This window comes from Triturus cristatus, chromosome 10 (assembly GCF_964204655.1).
Source record: "Triturus cristatus chromosome 10, aTriCri1.1, whole genome shotgun sequence".
Classification (NCBI taxonomy): Eukaryota; Metazoa; Chordata; class Amphibia; order Caudata; family Salamandridae; genus Triturus; species Triturus cristatus.
The window spans coordinates 1,026,828,416-1,026,851,877 of NC_140593.1; the positions used below are offsets into that span (position 1 = coordinate 1,026,828,416).

The 23,462-nt window shown below is 44.2% G+C and overlaps 1 protein-coding gene across 2 annotated transcripts in view; it reads left to right on the forward strand.

The window, feature by feature from the left end:
* Positions 1 to 23,462, forward strand: part of IQCK (IQ motif containing K) — a 513,956-nt gene that overhangs the window by 274,052 nt on the left and 216,442 nt on the right. The window lies entirely within an intron of this gene.

The window sequence follows — 23,462 nt, forward strand, 5'->3', positions numbered from 1 at the left end:
AAATTTGGCAGCTCTGACTGTTATGCCACATCATCTCCCTCTTTACTCTTCATCTCACTCTCTAGCCAGAGGAGACTTGGAGGAAATTATCACCTCACCGAACTATCCAGTTATCAACTAGACCTGGTTCCTCGAAACCTAGCTAAATATGCCATCACCTACCTAAACCTTTACAGGTTCAAATTCTAAATGCTCCACTTTACTAATGCATTGTTCACACCACATTAATGAAGGAAGTAATCAGTCTGAAATTCAGAACCCCAAGTGCAACAAAAATGATTTCCTCACCATCAGTTTATGATTTTTTGCAAACATCTTGGAGAAGTACATCACCTGGGCTAACATCTTCTTACACAGCTATCAACCATGGTTTTATTGAGGGCATAGCAATGCAAATGGTCACACCCAACGTCATAAAGGTCACCTACCGAACCAAAAGTTGGATGAAAATTAAACTTTGCTGTTAATCCTGCTTGAGATATTCACAGCAACCAATGGGCCAGATGTACAACGTATTTTACTGCCCGCAAACGGCTCATCGGGCCATTTGCGACTGGTAAAATGCATTTTTCTATGTATCAACCCAATTTTGGAGGTGGTAACCTATTACCGACTCACAAAATAGGGTTTGCGAGTCACTATTAGGAAGGGGCATGCCAAGGGCATCCCTTCCTATTAGTGAACCTCAGGTGGGTGGACAATTGTTTTGCAACCGGAGTGCAGTCGCAAAACAATCGTAGTTCACCACCTACTTCAAGTAGGTGGTAAGCCAGTCCCCAACGTGAGGGGGTCCCCTGGAAACCCCTTCCTTTTTGTGAATGGTAGCGATAACGTTTTTTGAGAGCAGGCAGTGGTCCCATGGACCACTGCCTACCCTTAAAAATGAAACAGCAACAATTAATTTTTCTTTTTGAAACTCATCCCGTTTTCCTTAAAGGAAAATGGGCTGCATTTTTAAAAAAAAGTTGCTTTATTGAAAAGCAAACAGAGACATGGTGGTCTGCTGTCCCCATCATCATGGGGCCACAAATTGCGGCCTGCCTCATGAATATTGCTAATGTGTCTGAGGCACATTTCTTTGTGAGTCTCCAAGTCTTTAATTGCGAGTCACATAAAATCACAAGTAGAGACTCGGAAAATGAAAATGTTGTACATCTGGCCCAATATGTATAGCTTTGTTGTAGTGCCGAATCCCCTCTTGTCGCGTTTTGATATTGTGGGGATACTTCACCAGTGAGTCAAGTGTTATTCAGGTGATAGCTGCCAGATGGTGAAAATAAATGGCTCCCGCACAATCCTTGTAAAAACACTTTTTTGGACCCTCCAGGCTCAACACTAGCCCTCACATTATTTAACTACTATATTGAACCTCTTTGGAAATTCTTAAATACTCTTGGCTTCTTTTACCACAAATATGCAAATGACACACAGCTTTAGGATTAGAATTAACAATTCCATCAATAACTGTAAAGAATACCTTTCCAAAAAGCAAAGTTGGAGGACCAGAAGGAAACTTAAAATGAATCAAAACAAAACTAAATTTGTGTTATGAGTTTCAACCCTGGAAGCAACATTGTAAAAAGGTGGCTCATTCCCCTCAAAGAAACAGGTCTTCGCTTTGAGGTGATACACTATGGATCGGCAAATCTGTGGGTTTAGCATTAGAGAATGAAATAAACCTAAGCCCCCACTTCACACCATTGGTAAAAGGTGCTCAACACTCCCTAAGACCCATTAAATTGGTACAAGATTTTTTCCTAAAGACGATCTTAAACAGTTTGTGTATGCACAGGCCACCTTGAGACTGGAATATAGGATCTCTGTTGTCAGCGGCCTCCCCACCAACCCCTCAGCCCCACTCAAAGATGCCATTCATGCATCTGCAAGTCTATCAAGACTGACTATCAACGAAAGGAAATTTGACCACGTCCCACCAACACCCTGAGCTGCCAGCACCCTGTACTTTCAGACCTACCTGCATTATCATCAAAACTTTAAAACTAAACTACCCCCATTACGTGAAAAACAAATACATAGTCTTAGACTGATAGGGACACCTTCTCAGTATCGGCAATATCAAGTTAGAAGCAATTTGTGGGCAAAATGGGACCCCTCTAGCCTGTTTCTTTTCGGAATTTACTCCTTGCAAGCATCAAATATGAGCAAAAATAAAAACAGGCCACAATATATACCCTACTCCTGAAACTTCTGGCCTCCTCCTGGTGGGCTCCTTTTCGCTCTCTTGCCACAACTCGCAGCTACCCCTCATGTTTCCTTAGTGCTTGTAGCTCCCTGAAACCCCACCCCTTGGCCAAATACATGACCTCTGGGCCTACTAGTTTGTAACTGGATTATTTGAACCTATTGTGTTGTATTCCGTCATGATCTGCCTATAAGCTGCCAAAATGTAACAATAACAACCAAAATAATTATAACAAGAATTAGAATTATTATTGCTGAGAATTGCAGTAAAACTGTAATGTTTATTATTTTACCACATCTATTATTCAATTGTTCTGGATCACTTTATATCATTAAATTGGTTTTGTACTGCATATATTTTATTCAATATAAAACGCGCAAATTTTCGCCTGATTAGGTCTGTGCTTTATACGGGTATATATAAATAAATAATATACTAGTAGAAAGATCTGGTATAAACCAGAGAACTATAGCTGACCTAAGGGAAACCAGTGGGAGACTTTGGGCGCAGGGCTAAAGCCTGACATGCCTCGGGTTTCCAAAATATTTTTTTTCTTGGAGCAGCACACACGTGTGAGAGTCTCCACTGTGTTCTGGGACAGACCCAAGGCTGCAGGAAGGCCGGCCATTCGATCAGCAGTCGTCCCCTAGCCTTACCCTATTGCCTCTCGCCATTGCTGTTGATATGGTAACCAGGGGGATCTTCGATGTCTGCTCCAGTCACGTGTCTGTATTTAAGCCATCTTTGGAAGCCCGGGACGCTCTGGTGCTCAGGATAAACAGGCAGGCCTCGTGTTTGTCTTGCCTGCTCTCTGACTGTCAGTTCTGATCTCTCGTGGCGTGTCACAGCTGTCGCCTGCCGTCAGTGACATCCCCTCCTCCTCCCCGGCTCCCTCTTTGAGGATGGCTGATTGCTCGCGCTCGCTTTCTATTTTTATTTGACCTGAAGCCAGTTGCATATTTTTCAGTCGCCCTTAGATCGGGCTGGCGCGGCTTCTGTTCCGTCAGACTGGCCCGCTGGAGTGAGGAATATTTAACGGCGACCACCGCTTCCACACTGTGAAATCCTTTCTCAACGTTTAGGTCATAAATTGGCCTTTTTGATATATTCCATCTCCCGGTGCCAGACGAATCCCAATTATTGGGCAATTTGGAGGAAGCCCTCTGCCTTCAGGCTTCACAGGCCACCTGACGTCACATTCTTTCCGAGTGGAAATACTGTTCTGATGTGATGTGCTCAATGTTTATTTATAGTTTCTCTTCTTCTGTCTTGAGCAATAATGCTTTGTCACAGAATCTGTTTTTAATCGACATAAAACGTTTACTATAAAAATGATAATACAAAAAAAGCGTGCACTCATAGCCAGTCTACACCCCTGTGTGAATTGATTGCCTTCGCTTTCTCACCGAGCCTAATCTTGACTGTCCAGACATCTGATTTCCCCCGAGGCTGGACATGCTAATGTGAGAGTTATTACCGTGCGGCGCTCCGTAGACAGCCTTTTCTGTGCTCTTTATGCCTATCAATAGCCTCCAGCTTTCCTAAACCACAGATAAACGCCTTTCTGAATCTCCTAACAGGGACGAGCCTGGCTCCTCAGAGGTACCTTACCAGAAAGAAGAGTTTTAAATATTGTTTTACAAAAATATGGTTTCCAGAATACTGGCTACCAAAATATTGTGAAGGTAAATATACACAGTAGAGATTCATAATAATTAACTCCACACATACGTACCTTGCAGTGCATAATTTGAGCCGGTGGTTTCCCGGTGCTCAGCACCAGCATTTAATCGTCAACACCGGCACTTATAGTGCGCTTTTCATGAGCACCTGTTAAGGACACATTAATTTTTCATTTTTTGTATGCTCGGGGAGATTAAGGGGTTTGCCCAGAATCATAGGATGTTGAGCCTGTGCCGAGACACAAACCCGGGTCCCCAGCTCCAAAGTAGGCCGATCAGGCCCTTATGCCACATCCTCTCCCCACTTGTAGGGTTTTGGTTAGTTCTGTTGTAGGCGGCGCTAATAGGAGCAATGGTCTGGTGGAAACTGCCTCCTGACGAGAGCCCCTGGCACTTATTTTTTCACAAATTAACCACTGGTACCTTGAGGAATATACATACCTTTGTGGTACGTACATGTGGGCTTAACTATAGTAAATCTATATTGCCACAAGTCCACTTACCCTTCCAGTATTTTGGCAGTCTGATACTCTGGCTATGATACTTTTGCACTGAAGTCATCCCAGTCCATCGTTATTTTGCACACCACGCACCTCCGCTTAGACCCAGTCAGTAGGATATTTTTGCATCACAATATGTTTGTGCTTGATATTCTGACATACAATTCATTCCAGCCTGTATCTCTGTCACTCTTGGAATGTGTCGCAAATGGAAGTTCCATAGACCAGGTGTGTAAACAGGATATCTTTATTGAGGCTTGGTTCCAGGATAGGTGTGTAGGATAAGATAAGAAGATAAAGTGTAGCCCCACCAGGAGCAGCCTCGCTCCTGCTCAGCATGCATTCACCAACCCAACTGACGCTCCACACACACACACAGGCACCCAAACATTATATGAGGTCTTCACACATTCCAGCTGAGAAGTAGGGAAGAGACAAGAAGTGGTTTATGACAGAATGTCTCATCCAAATTGTTGTGCAACTGTCACTTGGTTAGTTAGGTACAGTTAATATCCAGGCATGTGCTAGACGGACGCAGAGCTATATTTGCTGAGCTAAGTGACACTGGTATTTTCTGCCTGGCTTTGCCAAATTATGGCGGAATAATTCATTTGCTTTGGAGCCTTGAAGATGGCGAGCCCTGTGTACAGAGCAGAGCATCATGGGATATTTATTTGGCAGGCCTCCCGGATATGCTGTCATGTGTTAAAGTCAGTGCCTAGTCCAGGGTGAAATGAGACCCAAATAATGTTTAGGGCTGGTGGCAGGAAAGCATTGGACAGGCGCAAATATAGAATACGAGCTATTGCAGGGATTCCCTGCAACCTGGGGATGTTATGAGATGGGGGGATATTGCTGGCTCTTAACTGACCAGTTCCACTGCAATCACACTACCCTTTTGCCACCCCACCAGCCCATCCTTACTTAGCGGAGGTTCGACAGGCCGCTGTGGGAGGTGGGCACACCGCCTTTTAACTGGTACTATCACTGCCTCTGCCGCCACTTTGTCAGTGCTAATTGGTTGGCAGGAGGCGGTACCTTGGTGCTCCCTCCCAGCGGAAAGGTATAAAAGGCCCTAAATGAATTTTTTTTACATGGAAGCCCAGGAGCTCAAAGTAGGTATTTCTATTTATTGATTGATTAATTATAATTATACAAACAAAATCATCAAGAGTTAAATGCAAATTGCATTGGTGAAATAATTTAGAAGATAAAGAAATCCGCACCTGGCGGCCCTAGAATACAGAAATACTAAAGCGGTTCAACATGATGGAGTGGTAAATTGGCCAGTAATTCATGTGGCCACTCAAACAATCGCTTAAATTAGAGGCCTCGTCAAAATACAGGCATTCTATTCGTAAAAGACAGCAGTGTTTAATGTGACGAAATCCTGAATAATTAAAATACAATATAAAAGCATACATACTTTTTATTAAAATGCTTCAATTAATTCTCTACTGTCAAGCCTCATACCAGCATGATTAAAAAATTGCACTTGAACAGTTCCTAATTCTTGTTTTTAAATGTGTGGCCAGAGCAGTTTCCTGCTTACCTCCTGGTGATTAGGGTAATAGCACAAAATGTGGACCTGCTACTAATGTTTACAATTTGCACAGTCTGCATTTGCCACCATAACAGATGAAGCAGTCTCAGTTTGCCTCATCTCTTCAATGAGACTTCGAGTAAAACATATTAACATAATTTTACGCGCTATTACACGAATCATGGACTGAGAAAGATATTATGTTTGCTGAAAGACTCATAAGATTGTAAAATCCAACTGGCATATTCTTTTTGCAAGAAATCCTACAAATCTGCCACCAAAGATTTTATTCTCTTTTGAGGTCTGACTAGATGTTTAAAAGCAGATAATGGAATCTTGATTTGCAATGCCTCGTCAATCTCTTGCTCCTTTCATAAACTCCAGTCATTTTTTCCAGGGAATCATACTTTGTCCCTTTTCCATCGAAAGAGGGGACCTAATCCTGTGACATATCTTTGTGAATAAATAAGGCTATGGACACCAGAACAAACCCCAACAGGATTTGACACTACTTTATACTCTTAGGGAGAATGTAGATTTTCCTGGATGCAGCATACTGAACCAGATCTAAGCTTTGTGATATCTGTTCAGGAAAAGCTACCTTTAAAAATGGGGCTGCAGAATGACTTATTAATACTACAGTCTACCTAATGCAAAGGTTGATGAGGCCCCTTTTGTCGTCATGGTGGAAAGGTATAAACGAGGAAAGCCAGAGTCAATACATCCCAAACCCAAATACTTGTAAGATGAAGCGTATGATAGGGATATGCTTCCCATATACCAACTGTTGATATTTCTGCAACCTTTTCTGACTATTATGATGTTAGTTTTATTCATGTTCATTCTCAGTCTATCCTAAGTGTTCTAGTGTTCCAGGACTTTGAGAGAGAGCAGGAGGTTAATATGAACTCTAATTAGGATCTCAATATCGTTGGCATGTTGTAAAATTTGGGTGGCCTTCCCAAAGTACTTGGGTGTATAAGCTCTCACAGATTCCAACTGAGAGCTGAGGTCGGCAGTGCAAAGGGAAAAGAGCTACGGGGCTTATTTCAGACTTCTGTTTGTATCAGTCCATTCTGAGACATGCAAACTTTGGCCCAATTTTACTCTGAACCAGGTGTTAAAACTTTTCATGTGGTTCCCCTCCCAGACGTCACCCAGCCAGGAAATGCCAATCCCATCTTATCCTCGGAAGCCTTCTAGATCCGCCACACAACCCAGCCAACTGTCCACCCATAGGGCAGTCTCCAGCATCACCCACCGGTCCCACCCAGTTCACCACAGCACTGTTCTCCAGGCCAGGAGGATGGGCTTGGCAATCTCTGGAAGTGAGTGAAGGATCGGGGTGCCATACAGCATACCCATGAGGTCAAGGTCTATCAGTGATAGCTCCATTCTGTATGCTGGGTGTGCCCACCCCCGATCAGCCCGTTGTTCACCACTAGGATGTGCCCCGCACAGTAATATAGGTGGATGTCGGCCATGGCTAGACCTCCATCATGGGTAGATCTGACCCATCTTTCACAGGAGATCTATGGGGCTTTATTAGCCCAGAGTCATTTTCACACCTGGGAAGCCAAATTTGGAAACCACTGGCTGGGTAGGGAGAGGGGAAAAGTTTGAACAATGTACAGGAGTTGCGGGAAGACCATCATTTTTTAGAAGGTCACCCTTCCCACTATATTAAGAAGCAGTTTAGCCCACGTATCAAGATCCACCTGAATTGTGCGGGCAAGGGGGTCGATATTGAGGCTTCAGGCCCTGCAGGTCTGATCTTATGGAGGCTTTCTGTAACAGCTTGTGAAGTTATGTTTTGGAAATCTGGTTCTATAAAACTAGAAATGGTAGATAAAAGTGTGAGGTTACTGTAGGAGACATCAATTATCCATGTATCTTTTTTCCTTATAGTGTTGGTGTAGAGGAGTTAAACATGTTCAACCCATTTTGCCAAATTTACACCATTCCTAACAATGGGGCTACAAGTCCCATCTAATGCATTAATGAAATCCCTGAATTTATTTTGATCTATTTAACTTATTGATGTGTAACCATTGAAACGTTTGTGGTCCATTATGTCCACTGATAATTTCTTTTTTTACACTAATCTCAGGATTTTTTATATTATCGGGAACACCTAACTTCCTACTCTGGTGTAAAACAAGCATCTGTTGCTCACTTACCTACTTTCTCCACTGTTACAGTGATTCTGATGGAGTATAATTGTGATTTGATTCCCTAGACAGTGGCATTATGTTTTGTTACATCATTCATAGAGAGATGCTCAGATAACTTAGTTCTCCCAGGTGGTAATGAGATCAGTCTGATCTGTAGTTTTGGGGGGCGGGAGTATGTTTAAGAAGCTGTCAGGCTGCTACCCGAAATCCTACTTGCTGGTCTACTTATTACTTTCAGTTTTTCCTAAACCCATTTCTATACCACAAGATTTTACATTTTCATTCAATATGCTTAACAAGGGAAAATGATCACTTTCCAGTCTAGTTTTGATTTCTAAATCCCTATAGTTATTAAACAGAGGTAATGTGAAGAATAGACAGCTCAGAACAGCTGATCTACTCTTAAAAATATTGGTGTAGTGGCATGGGGCATCTAAGGTCATTCATTCATTAATAGCGCTCATATTAAGTGCACATATTGTATCAATAACTGTTTCTGCTGACTTTTTTTAAACTGCTTTTTGACTTTCATTTATGCCTTATCTCCCGTCAATCAAGCAGAGGCGATAAGAGTGAGAGTTAGAATAAAGTCTCTTACCATAATGACATCTTTGCCTAGAGATTGTATGTTATGTCTTCTATCATAGATTGAAAGGATTCCACTGTTGACCATTTGATTCCTCATAGGTGTTTAAATCTCCATCTATTATGAGAACAGAAGGCCCCATAGTTCCCCAAATCCAATCACGTATCAGGATTTAAATTTGGATTTATCTGTGACAGAGGATGCACCTTTGTGTTTGTGGCTGTTCATTTGTATATCGCTAGCCACCAGAGGGTCTGTTATATTTCTGTTATGTTTGTTGTTGCTGCAGAAAAGTGTGGAAATCCCAAAATGGGAGGGATTCCAGGCAACACATTTTCTGGAAGCTACAAATGTTGCATTCTTCCAGGAAACTCACTATGTCATGAGACTGTTAAATTGTCCTTAAGCCAGCTATGTTATAATAGATCCATTTAGAAAGACGCCATTCTGCATCTAAAGAAATGAATGTTCTTGACCCAGGGCTAGGCATGTAATCTTGTGTCCATGGAGCACTGATGACCAAGCCCTAGTCCTGTTATTGTATTTCAGTAATAAAGTTGTTATTTCTCACTAGGCAGCGTTTGCCACAATTATATAAGTTTATTAATTGTGGGGTCATTACCATGGAGGGGAACTGCCACTTGGGGTCAGAGTGCATCCTTTTATATGGAGTAGCTAATAGTACAGGTAGCTTTGTTCAGCACTGCTGCCTGACAGTATAGTTGGATTTTGTTCTGGAGATGCCCCTATCCTGAAATAACTCCTTTTTTCCCTAAAAACTAGCTCTGTTGTTTTGCGCGTCAACAAAGTAACCAGAATTTGCTCTCTTTAGGGTATACCAGCAATTGGTAAGAATTCAATTGATGATATATCATTGGATTTAAGATGAACTAGGCCATTTATATTATGTAGTAACCTTAAATTATTATTTCGATTTAATAAGTAATGTTGGCCAATGGAGGTGTGTTGTGGGCTGAAATATACTTTACTGCTTTTGGATGATGAATGGGCAGAATAAGAAATCCATCCTATTTTCTGATGGCTTACTCCACAAGAAATCTGGATTTCAAGTGGCTTTTAACAGCCTTCCTCTTTTGTGGGTTGTTAGTGGAATCTCCTTGGTATGATCCACTAGTCAAAGGCAGCGAGCATCGAAGGCGATCTAGTTACACTGGACATCAGTACTTTGGTGAGTTTTAATGCCTTAGAGCCCGAAACATTTTTAGGATACTTTACATAATTAGTTGACTGCCAGAGCATGGAGTGAGAGGATAACGGGTGTATGGCAGTGTTGTAACGCAAAATGATAGGGTCCCCTGCAGAATGAGATGAGGTGTCTTTCATGTCTCACAGATATTCATTAGACTTGGGCTGAATGGATCCCTCCTTGATGTGACTGGGGGCCCCTGGAGGGTTGGGGTCCCCTACACGGCAGGGGCCTGTGTTACACCCCTGGTGTATTGTGTGAATGACTGTATTGTCAGTTGCCGTATTTGGCGTTGAGCTTGAAGGGTATACCCCACGAGTCATGTGTTCTGTCGAAAGTGTGAAATACTGGCTTCTGTGGCTTTAGTTACTGGGATTCCTGGCAAGTTCTTAAATGGATGATCTCATTGTATCTGGGAATCTCTACCATATATAGTTTCTTTTAGTGTAAGGGCTAACTATAGTGCTGTCATTTCTCTCCTGCCTAGAAGCTTGGTGATTTTGACAGTGCAGAGCTCTAACCTTGAGAACCCATCCTTCCTACTTTACCCTGTTCTTTGTGTCTTAGGCCAGTTTTCCTCAGAGTTTGTCTTTCCTCATTTCAATTCAACTTTTTTGGCAGGGCTGCAGAGGTAGTTGCAGAAAATCAAGGAACTGTTTGGCCGCTGGGTTGTCTTGCAAACTTAATTTTAATCTACAATTCCCTGACCTTTTGGATATTTGCAAGATGGCCTAATTTCAGCTTTTACAGCATGAATGTTTTCTGGATTCACTTGCTATGCATTATTCTGCCATCTGGTGATTGGGTGTAGAATCGTCTTCTTTCTATTCCTTTTTTTACTCTTAGTGTTCTTAGCCATTTGGTGGTAAGTCCATCCTCCTTAGATCTCAGACGTATGCCCCGGAAATTCCTTTGCATGGTCACCATCTTCCAATTGTTGTTTCCGACATTGGGTCAGGAAGTACACCTAGGAGCTCCAGGAATGTCGCAACGGAGTTGAGAAGTCATCGATGGATCTTCGAGGAAGTAACCAGGAAACAGGATGAAAATGCTGAGCCAACCATGCATGTCAAAGAAACATTAAAAAAACTCTAAGAGAAGCCAAATTCAACATCAGATATACAGTCATGGGAATGCCGTTACTTATGTCGGGGAATGCAAAACTGGGCAGTCGGAGATGTCGAGGGAGATGAAAAACACCCACTTTCAGTTTTGCCTGAAGTGCCACCACAAAGTTGTGACAATAGTGCTAAGGGGGAAGGGGCCGCGAAGCGTGTGCAGAATTGTAACCCAAGACCCTTAAATTCAGAAGAAACATAATTGGGCACACTATGTAATGATGCAGATGCAACAGAAACAGACCACCATCATAGACCTTGATCTGTTCATTGACGAAGAGGGAAATTCAGAAGAGACTGAGCTCCCACAAGGACAAGGATTTGCAATGAAGAGGGAGTCGTTGAACTCAAGAAACGGGGGGCCTCATTTACAACAGAATGAAGCAGTGTGTTGTGCCAAGCCATGTTGCTGCGCCAAACTGCATAATTTTAAAAGCCCAAGGATGCGTCGTATTTACAACAATACATTAAGGGTGCCTGCGTTGCGGGGATAATTATTGTTGTGAAGGTGGAGACACCTTCCTGCACAAAAACAATCATTAATGGCATTTTCCTCTTTCTATACGAGCTGCAGAATGCAGCATGCATAGAAAGAGGAAAAAACAAGGAGAAAAAAAGTATTTCTGCTTGTTGCGCCTTCTTACGCCTCCCCTGGGGAGGCGTATGATTCTCGCGCATTGCAAGGTTTACGAAACGTAAATCTGGGAATGTGGGAGAATCCATGGGTGTTGCGTTGGAACACCTACAGCAGCACCCATGGCACGCCCCTATCACGCAAAGTGATGCCTGTAAAGGGGCCTTATTTACAAGGTCATGAAAAGCCACACAAGGTGGCTTTGCATGACTTTGTAAATATGGGTCAACATACTGTGCCGCCGGTGCATCAAAAAAGGTGACGCACCAGCGGCGCAGGGGGCTTGTAAATAAGCCCCGTAATTCTTTAGAATTTTTTTTTGAGAAGGAGAGTTCAAAAGGTGACCTCAGGTAAGATCGCAAAGAAGGAGAGGCCAGACCTCAAGGCGATCATCAGATGCTGGCAGAGCACACCACGCCAAAACAGGCGATGTAACCAGATTGAGGTAGACTGTTTTAAAATACAAACAAGAAAAAATGGGAAAACAAACAAGTGTGCTTTTCAAGCTAGCGATGTGGCGTAGCTTACAGAGCTGCCGAGCTTGTGCCTGGGGAACTGCGTTCGAGTCTTGGCATGGGCTCTACCAAAAAAATGTTAATCGTAATAGATAAAATGAAACTTAAAACAAACCAATTCAAATAAACAATTGAAATTCGGAACCAAATAGAAATTGAAACAAACCGTACCGGTGCAATTCAAAGAAAACAAGCCGGCCACAAAGTAAACAGAACACGGCAGGGGGGAGTGCACCAACAGGCGCTCTTGGAACACGTCTGATGAGCAGGAAACCAAGCAATGCAAATGCCAAGTTTGTTAGGCAGAAGCAAAAAGTCAACCAAAACAAGAAGCAGCCGCCATTGCGAAAGCTGGTGTCCCATGAGTGCTGTGTACATTAATTAAGTAAATAGTTCAGCTAACTGCTAATGAACTCTACAGAGTAAGGACATATGTAAGAGGGGCTGTCCTTATGGGAGGTAACAACAAGAGAAAGGGAGGTACTAAGGAGGGACTACTAAGCCTATTGACGAATCAAAAGACATCATTTACAAAGGACAGGAGGATAAGGCATAATGGGCGGAACATGGGCGGAGCTTAATGCCCATATACTGAATACAGCATGTCTCAAAGAGACAGCGCAAGCACTGCCTAGGCGAGACCTAAAAAGGGGGAGCACTAGCCTTCCCCTCCAACAGTTTTATAAACATCTGTATGCCGGCTTCATGATCATCCAAACATACATTCACAGAACACAGAGGTGCAGGTGGGACACCCGTTTGCAAATACTTTTTTCATCCCAGCAGGACTGGGAACACTGCTATACATCAAATGCACAACATAGTAGCATCGGAAGTAGGTGTGAAAAAGTAGGTAACCCAAAGAACAAGGGGAGACCCCAAAGGAAAAAAGAGAATCTGAAGATGGTGACCCGCTTAAGGGATTCCATGCCATACTTCTGACATCACAGAAAGATGGACTTACCAACAAATGGCTGACAACACCCAAAAGGAAATGCCATGGGCTAGAAAGAAGACCAACCACTAAATGGTGGAATAATGAACAGCATGTGAATCCAGAACATTCTTCAAGTTGCAAAACTATTCCTAATGGTAGGTAACCACATGACACAAGCTTTCAATGTAGTGCTCAAAGTTGCTTTTCTGTTTCTTAGCTTCTTTTTCTCCTTTATAGAGAGTTGTGGTCTCAAGTCATTACTATCCAAATTGTTTTCCTCCTTACGTTGTTTTGGGCTGGTTGTCAGTTGGTGTTGGATCACCCCACTGACATCTTCAGGGTCATTGTGCACTGAAGTGGAGTGAATTGTTACTTGTTCCTAATTTGCCTGTCAATTTGCTTCTGTTTCGAATATGTATGCATTTTAAACTACCATTTGGAACATTTGAGGCAGCAAACAAATGTTTTCTTCTATTTCTGAACAACCAGAATTTTACACAGTCCCCTGGTGTGCCAAACTGTTTACTTTTCTGTAACTAAAATCAATTATGGCTACTTAATTTGCTAAATCTATGTGCAATGTAATTCTAATTTATTTGATTGCCAGCTTAGCGTATCTGTTGTGGTGGTTAGAGTAGCACGGTGGATGAAAGAGTGGTCAGTAGTGATCCATACTCTACTCTTTCCAGATAGGTTTGATCTGGACCTTTTAACCCCTTGCCTGCTCATGACGGAACCACTCCGTCATGAGCCGCGGGCGCCGTGTGCTCATGACGGAGTGGTTTCGTCATGCTGTGGCTGCTGCGGCCGCTCCGCCCACGCGGCGCTGATTCCCTGCCTGTGCGGGCGAATAATGCGACTGGGCGGAGTCGTGACGGAACCACTCCGTCATGAGCACAGCGCGCCCGTGGCTCATGACGGAGTGGTTCCGTCACGAGCATGGCGGCGCCGCGCTGACCCTGAACCCTCCCAGCGCTGCGGCAGAATTCGTGCCGCGGCGAAGGGGTTAAAGACAGCGTACTCAGTCTTATGTAATAGCTCAACATCAGAGTTGTTCCCTAATCGTGAGTATGACGTATGAGGTTTAATGTGTATTCTGTCAGTGTTGTCAAATTAAAGTATGCTGTAGCCTTACTGGGGCATCTCTAGTCAACCACATGAACTCTGGCAACAGCTTAAATAGTAGGAATATTAGTAGAAAAGGTCTGCTAACTAGAGTGAGTAGCTGTTGCTGAATGCACTAAGTAAAAGAACAATTGTGCATGCTCTTGGTCACAGTCCTAAGGATGAGGCTAGTTTTATTTTTCAGAGTTCTTTTATCTGGATTGCCTCTGGCAGTACACCCACCCAGGTTTAACCATTTTAGAGGGGATTAGCATGAGTAGGTCTATTATGGCATGCTTACCCCTGATTTTTCCCATCTTTAGACACAGCATATGAATGCACCTCTGTTGGACGCTCCACTGGGCAACAAAGAGTGAGTGCTACAACACAGCGGGTAGCATGGCTGGCCCTTGACCCTGGCCTTCTGGACTTCCTACCACAATAATAGCACATGCCACCATCACACCTCTATCGCACTGCTCAATCGCTTCCCTCTATTCCATACTCTTTTAGGGCAAATCACAGAGTAATGGCACCAGGCTGTGCCTCCTCCAACACATTTCACCGCTCAGCTGCTATAGTCTTCAGGGGTGAGAGCTTACTTTCAATGGGCAGCTCACAGGAACACCATTTTATCAACACCCTCGTTTTCACCCCAATAGCAAACACGTTTGCACAAAAGATATATAATTTTGCACTCAGCAGAAAACAAGCCTGCATGTGAATAATTCTCCTAATAAAAGAAGTGCCTCTTTTATTCAGCTTTTCAAAATGATGGTTTTAAAGTTGTCTTTGGTTTTAGGTTTACACTGTATTATCACGATGGATCGCCCAGAAGCACCTCTTTACATTAAGAGCCAGCCCTGTAGAACATTATTGCACATTGTTTATTTGCTATCAAGTTGAATTTTATTCATGTTCGATTACTTAAAATCATTACATGTAAACTACAATACACAGTCATTTCTCATATATACAATCTGAAGCAATAATTAAAGCTTATAAAAATATAAAATGCAATCTGTGATATTTCTTAAAAGAAAGCAACCTTTGTGAGCAGAGTTAAAATTATTAAAAGTAAGGATATCATGAAATGTTATCACTCGTATTATTACGTGAAAATTGTAACCAGAGCCACGGGGGTTCTGCAATGAGGGAGAAAAAGTGTGAGGTGCTTGAATTGTGCACGTGACGCCACAAGGGCTGGGCTGAATTAGCTTGTGACCCTTAGGATAAAAAGGGAAAAATTCTTGAGACACCTTGAAACGAGCCCGTTGTTGCTTTGATAATGTATTAACGACTTCAGGATTCTTGAAGGAAAAGAGCATGGTGGGTTTTGTATAATCTGATACTGCATTCTAGCTACTCCGTATGAAAAAGTCCACAGGGTTGGTGCAAGAAATTGGGAGAAAGCAAAGTGTTCCTGTTGCAGTGTGCCTGACCACCAGGGCTGGGCTGACTTTAATTGTGACCCTTGGAATGTCAGTGTGAGATGTCTCTAGTGCCCTGAGAGGGAGAGGAAAAGGTAAATTTGGCACACATCGGCTGTGCCATTATCGCCCTGTTGAGACTTTGAGAAGTGCAGATTGGATAGCGTCTGTGAATGTCCCCAGCCTAGCTAGGGTCTTGGGGGAATTGGCGGGAAACACAGATCCACAGCTTTTCTACAGAGTCTGGTACCGTTGGCCTGCCATAATATAGCTATTTAGTTAATAAAGACAACAACACGGCAGTTGCCGGGTCTGGGTGTCCGTTATGCCTCGTTCTATGCAGCCGAAGGAATTATCATTAATAAATCGAATGAGGTTTGAAGGGGTAAGCCTTCATTGTAATGCTCAAGTTGTTCGTGGTCGATGGTTAGGGCATTCGTCTATACTAGCGCATCGGACGGGCATACGTATATATGAAAAGGGGGGGGAAGGGGGGGGCACCAACACGAGTATGCAATGAACAGACGGACACCCAGACCCGGCAACTGCCGTGTTGTTGTCTTTATTAACTAAATAGCTATATTGTGGGAATACTCATGTTAGTCACTTTCACCCGCATATAGGACCAAGTGCACTTTCACCTTTTCTCCCATTCATACTGAAGGACCATGGTTCCACGTGGGACCCTGTTGGGGAATTAAACCACGTTGTCTACCTAAGTATCTCCTGTATATTTCATTACTACCCCTTCGGGTTGGTACTTTAAGGGGTCATGCGCTCATCTTGATACATGCTTGAGGTTCTAAGCACCGTAAATACTGAGCCCATTCTAGCATATGCCTGAGGTTCTAAACACCATTGCAACATGAATACTGGGGGCAAGACATTGGGCTCCTCCTTGATCCATACTGAAACTAATGGCTGGTGAGGACAAGACACTATGCGCTGATTCTAACGACTATGTGAAATCATTGACACAAACAACGATAGTCTTTATTTAACCCCTTTTTATCATCTCTTGTTGTGCAAGCAATAATAGACGCGTCCAAGTAATAGCGAATCATCAACTATTACACAACTAGGTGATAACGATACCTTTTATTGTTCCAACGTATATCATGTTATACTTTCTAGTTTTTAAGAATGTTTCTCTGGCATTTATCCCTTGTGTTCTAAGACAACCGTTTTTTGAGTATATGCGTGATGTGTATTTCATTCAATACAGTCCTATATTTCTAAGGAAGTCATACTCGGGTACAACCCACCGAGTACTGTTGATACCAGGATAGTGACTGATTAGGGTGAGTCACTCATGCACGTTTGTGTGCTTCTTTCTATAGATGTTACACACCGGTGAGTAGTCACTATAGCTCACCTAGGGACCTACCACCTCGGCTTTTTAATTCACTAATGTGTATGTGTGTTGCGACACTGCACCATTTTAGTTATAGAGTGTGTGTCACCCAGTAGGCTTCACCAACTATTTTTATCATTAGCACCTGCATACCTGTCTGATCTTACCTGTTTGAATATATTTCATTTTCTTTTCAGGTAGCTCCCGGTACCAACAGGTATTAAATACGTAGATTAACTAATAATTTTTAACCTAAATAAGCTGTTTAATGTAGATAGTTAATTCTCTGATAGGTCCTGAAGAATCGCAAGTGCAAATCACTCTGAGCGAGAAACATGTTGACCAACCATTGTATATTACATGCCACTACAACAGGAGACATTACACTCGTATAAGTGCCATGTATACACGTTTTTTAAATTAAGGTAGGAGGCCATCCGAATAAAATCTATTTTCATCAGGTACTCCTTACCCTATTTTAACTTCACTGTTCCATATCTACATTTGACTAGACCCCATACCCGCACTTCATCTATATGGCAGTCAGATTGAAGATCTCCGCCAAAGAGCCCCTTTTAGGGAGCCCGTCGGGCATTGCACCGCCGGCCCGACGAGGAGCAGCCCAAATGATGAAGCATGACACCTGCATGGGTGTGTGAGGGCATTTAAATCCGACATAAGGATTTTCCGCAAAAACTATACGGTGCTTTTTATCCACCCTAGCCTTCGTGTTGATACCACTCTGTCTTGCCCTCTTTGAGGAACTATAGGAACATCCTTTTGCCATTACTGTATCAGGGGCCCCTGTTCCTACTGGACCTCCCACTCCTTTGTGAGTGGAAAACGGCCCCTTTCGTCCCTCTTTTTGCTTGCTCACCCATGATCTAGAGCATCATCTAAGCATCGAAGGACCAACTTGTGTAAAAGGACCTACAAGGGGCATGACACATAATAATACCAACATCTCTGTCTCAACTGTTTCATTGCTTGTTTGGTGGAATCGATTTTGATCTAGTTTTGGCTCTTTACCAATTTTCATGACACAATGGGTCTCCACGATCTAGTCGGGATTGTGTTACCTCCTTTCCAAGTATGTTAAGTCTAAAATAGCCGAAAGGAGGGAAGCTCCGAACCAAAGTTTTTTCTGCTTCCTTTTTCACTTTGGCACATATATAAATAAATAAGAGGGCTGAAAATAAATTGTTAAACCAGGAACATCCATAAGGCACAGAAATCTGCAATTTGGTCTAAATGATTGTCAATAACTTGTTACAATTTTGAAGTTGTATTACTCCTTTGTTTTATTTTTTACTTAGTTTGTTTTTCACTTTGAAATGTTATGTTTTACTTTTTGCTGTTCGCATTTTGGTCAGATGTTCATATCAGTATGGTGCTAGTTCACAGTTTTGTCTGGGCGGGGGGACTCACAGCTCTCTTTTCTGGGAGTTGAACGTAAGCTTTATATTTTCATCCAGGTATGCATTTTAGACATGCATGTGGTTATGTTTAAGGGACTGTTTGTGCATTGCATTTTCAGGTATGTCTGAGGGGTCAGCTGGGTACGTCTGTATGTTCATCAGGGTGATCTCTCTTCCTTGGTCAACATGAAATCCACTGATCGTCTTGTACTGTGGTTGTATCCTTGCTGTAACTTTGAGTTGCCTGTTCATCCCCTTCCTAGAACTTTGACTTAAATTAGGAAGGATGAGGTTAACTGGCAGTTGAACAGATCGTTGCAATCCCAATGTACGTCTTTTGGCAGGTAGATCATTAACACCCTTTTTATGTGCTCAAGGGCCATATTGTGGTGTAGGGATGCAATTGTGATTTCTGATCATGCTCAGTTTAAGGTGAGTATTGACTCTTTGGTGAAGGTGGCAGCAAATGGTTCTGTTCTTAGGGTTTTAATGGTGTAAACCTTCCTACTTCACACAAGACTACACTATAGCCTTAGATGACAGATCTAAAGCACAGAGGAGAAGACTCGTGAAAATGTTGTCTATGTCAGTGCTTGCAGAGAGTGGGAGAAGTGCCTTTAAGACTAATGCTGTTATGTAGAGTGAATATGTACACGTGCAAATGCCCCAGCACAAAATGGGTGCTCGGGGACAGATCATGTGTGTTACAGGCACATCTCGCTGCGTCCATTATTCACATATGGATGCAGTATGATCAGGAGCGGCCCTTGCAGGTAAGCGCAGTGGGACGGTGGGGACGGGTTGGGGGGAGGGATTCGACAGACAACCACAAGGGAAAATTAAATAATTAATTAATTTTCCCTCGTCGTCGTCTGTCGAAATCCCACACCGCCTGGCCCCACCGCTCTTATATGCACATTCCCCGCCTTAGTATGATGTGTGCCTGCTGTATAACACATTCCACTGTGCTAGTGTGTTGTGGTGCACGGCTGGTGCATAGAGATGTGTAAAACTCACAGCAGACTGAAATATCTCCTGCCACCTTTGCAGGTCCAGTTTACTCCACCGCTCACGGGCAGCAGACTACACCATTACATTTCTACCTCTCACTTCGGGGTAGAAATATAATTCCATGGAGTCGCAGCAAGGCCTTTAGATGTGAGCAGCTCTAAGAGATGATGTCGATGAAGGGTTCAGAGCATTCAAAAACTGACAGGCTCCTCTTACTGACCCCCACTTGGCTCATGAGATATAAGGTATGCAAAAATATGTATTTCACTGCTCACTGCTGTACTATGCTAGCAACACTAGAAGGGAAATTTGAGGTGGCCTAATCCCAACCCTGCCCGTCATAAGGAAAACAATGTCCCTCGGGGCACCTGCTTTCTTTAACACCCTATGTATGAAAGTATCCAGTACTTGGTACTCCGTAATACTGCATGTAGGTAGTGTAATAGTCACACTTATCTGATAGAGACTTCTTGCTGCAGATTCCTTACCTTTGAATTTCCCAGGCATCAGGCTGGATCCGGAAACTTTTGCTGAGCAATATCTCTTGCGCGCGACATCGGGTGGCTCCATTCGGCTCCACGTGACGTAGTCAGTGTCGGTAGCGTCGGTTATGACGTTGCAGTGCCTATATAGGCGCCACCCAGGCGTGTAGACGTCACTTCTTTTCTTTCCGCGCCACTTAAGCGCCAATCCGGGAAGAGCTACCCCTCTGCTGCTTTTTGGCAGGTTTTTTCTCGACTTTTTGTCAACATTTTTGATCCGACTTCGTGTGCGAGGCATGTCTTCGAGAAAGACAGGTTTCAAGCCATGCAGGACTTGAAACCCGGACGATGTCGGTTACCGATTCCCGTCGCGTTTGTCTGTGGTGTCTTGTACGCGACCATGATTCGAAGTCGTGTTCAGACTGTCGGGCTATGGCCCCGAAGACCTTGAGGTCGCGAGCGATGAAGTTGCTCACGGCCCGGCAGCCGACACCAGTAAGCGAGACTCCGAGGAGGTCACGGTTCCGTTCGAAGAAGAGGAGGTCGCGGAATCACTCATGGTGCCCTAAGTCTACGGCGAACCTCCTGCATTCACTGGGGTTCTCTATAAACGTGCCGAACTCACACCTGACTCCTTCTCAGATGCTCCCTTTCATAGGAGCTGTTCTGGACACAGTGCGGTTACGGGCTTATTCTCCGGAGCAGCGAGTTCAGGATATTCAGGCTAGGATTCTGATATTTCAGCCTCTATCCTGGATTTCGGTGAGACTGACTCTGAGGCTGTTGGGTCTCATGGCCTCCTGCATCCTGCTGGGAAGACACGCAAGATGGCGTATGCGGGCTCTGCAGTGGGACTTGAAGTTCCAATGGGCATAACATCAGGGAAATCTCACCGACGTGGTTCAGATCTTGGAAGGAACTGCGAAGGATCTGCAGTGGTGGTTATCGAACTGCGATAGGGTCTGCAGCAGACCTCTCTCCCTTCCCCAACCAGATTTCACAGTTGTGACAGATGTGTCACTTCTGGGATGGGGTGGCCACATGGGAGAGTTGGAGATCAGGGGACACTGGTCTCCGGTGGAGACGGGGCTACAAATAAACTTGTTGAAGCTCTGTGCGATTTGCTTGGCATTGAAAGCATTTCTTCCCTCTGTCAAGGGGAAGTTGATGCAGGTGTTCACGGACAACACCACCGCCATGTGGCACTGCAACAAACAGGGCGGGGTGGGGCCGTGGACCCTTTGTCGAGAGGCCCTGCGTCTCTGGACATAGCTGGAACAGCTGGGCATAACCCTAGTGGTTCAACACCTGGCAGGTTCTCTGAACGCCAGGGCAGACGATCTCAGCTGTCGATGCCTAGCGGATCACGAATGGCGTCTCCAGTCTGAGGTGGCGTAAGGTCTCTTTCAACAGTGGGGAGAACCTTGGTTAGATTTGTTCGCCTCCGAAGAGAACGCGCAATGTCACCAATACTGCGTGCAAGAGTTTCCAAGGCGGCTATCGCTCGGCGATGTGTTTTGTCGAGAGTGGAGCTCAGGCCTTTTGTACACCTTTCCGCTCATACCACTCCTGCCCAGAGTTCTGAAGACGATCAGGAGCAACCGGGCCCAAGTCATTCTTGTGGCTCCGGACTGGGCAAGGAGAGTCTGGTATCCAGAATTTCTGAGCATGAGTATCGATTCTCTGATCGGGCTGCCCCTTCGGGAGGATCTTCTGTCGCAGTAGCAGGGGAGGGTTCTCCACCCGAACCTGTCAACTCTGCACATCCATGCATGGAGATTGAGCGGCGACAGTTGTTAGCTTTTGACCTTCATCCTGAAGTCTGTGACGTTATTCTGGCGGCCAGGCGGCCCTCCACTAAGACGGTATACTCCTGCCCGTTGGCAAAAATTTGTATTATACTGTACAGAAAGGTCCATTGACCCTCTTTCTGCTTCCCATTCTACTGTCCTTTTATTCATTGTAACCCTTGCCCAGCAGGGCTCTGCCTTGGGAACTCTCAAGGGTTATCTCTCTGCTCTGTCTGCTTTTTAGCGGCTGCCAGACCAGCCCTCTCTCTTCAAATCTCCAATTGTACATAGGTGTCTAAAAGGGCTGACTCACTTGTTTCCACCCACGCCCTTCGTTATGCCACAATGGGACCTTAATTTGGTACTCACTTATCTGGTGTGTGCTCCGTTTGAGCCTTTGCGCAATTGTCCCCTCCGGCTGTTGACCATCAAAACAGCCTTCTTAGTGGCGATTACATCGGCTCGGAGGTTGAGTGAATTGCCTCCTTATCTTATGTCTTTTTCGGACAAGGTGGTGCTTTGCACTAGGGCATCATTTTTACCCAAGGTTGTGACCCCCAATTACATCTGGGTCAGTGCATCACTTTGCCCACCTTCTTTGCTCCCCCACATCCTTCTAAGGATGAGGAGCGTCTCCACCGACTGGACCCAAAAAGAGCGTTGTCGTTCTACCTTGACCGCACAAAAGAGTTCCGGGTGGATGACCAACTCTTTGTGGGGTATGTGGGAGCAAAGAAGGGAAGGGCAGTGCAGAAAAGGACCATTTCTCGGTGGGTCGTTCTCTGTTTCAAAATATGTTACGCCTTGGCTGCGACTACGGCCTTGGCTCGGGATGTCACAGTCCAAGACATCTGTCAGGCCGCGATGTGGGCATCATTGCACATGTTCGCTAAACATTATTGCCTGGATGGGCAAGTGCGCAGGGATGGGCACTTTGCCCGTTCAGTCCTGCAAGGCTTTTTAGTCTATGTCATGAGTCTGTCATGAGTCTGCAACCCACCGCTGGGATGGTATGGCTCGGGTATCTGATTAAAAGGTAAGGAATCTGCAGCCTGAAGTCTCTATCAGATGAACAAGTTACTTACCTTCGGTAACGCATTATCTGGTAGAGACTCTATCTAGCTGCAAATTCCTTACAGCCCCACCCATGCCTCCCCTCTTTGCGTACTGATGTAGTAGGACTAGGGTTGTTTTCCCCCTTTCGGGGCCCTAGTTTTGCACACGACTACGTCAGTTATTTTGTGACTCTGCACTTCTGGTGTGGAAAAAACAAAAAGTACTGACGTCCGCGTGCTTGGGTGGTGCCTATATAGGCACCGCGACGTCATAACCGACGCTGACGACGTCACATGGAGCTGAATGGAGCCACCTGACGTCATGCGCAAGGGGTATTGTTCAGCAAAAGTATATGGATCCAGACTGATGCCTGGGAAATTCAAAGGTAAGTAATCTGCAGCTAGATAGAGGCTCTACCAGATAATGCGTTACCGAAGGTAAGTAACTTGTTTGTTAATGACTAAGAGGCAAGTATCTGCCTTCTCAGTACAAACCCCTAGTTAGAGACCCTACAGTACTTCTCAAGAACCATGGTGGCCAGAACACATGCCTTAGTCGAGCCAGTGGTTTTGCTATGCATTGCTTTGCGTATGGGTAAGTGATTGTATGACTAGGCCTTCCAGCAGCCAGTTGACTTCAACAGGACCTTACATCTTCAAGAATTCTATTTGCCAGTTCAGCAGGCTGATGAAATTGTCACAGGTTGACACAGTGGGAA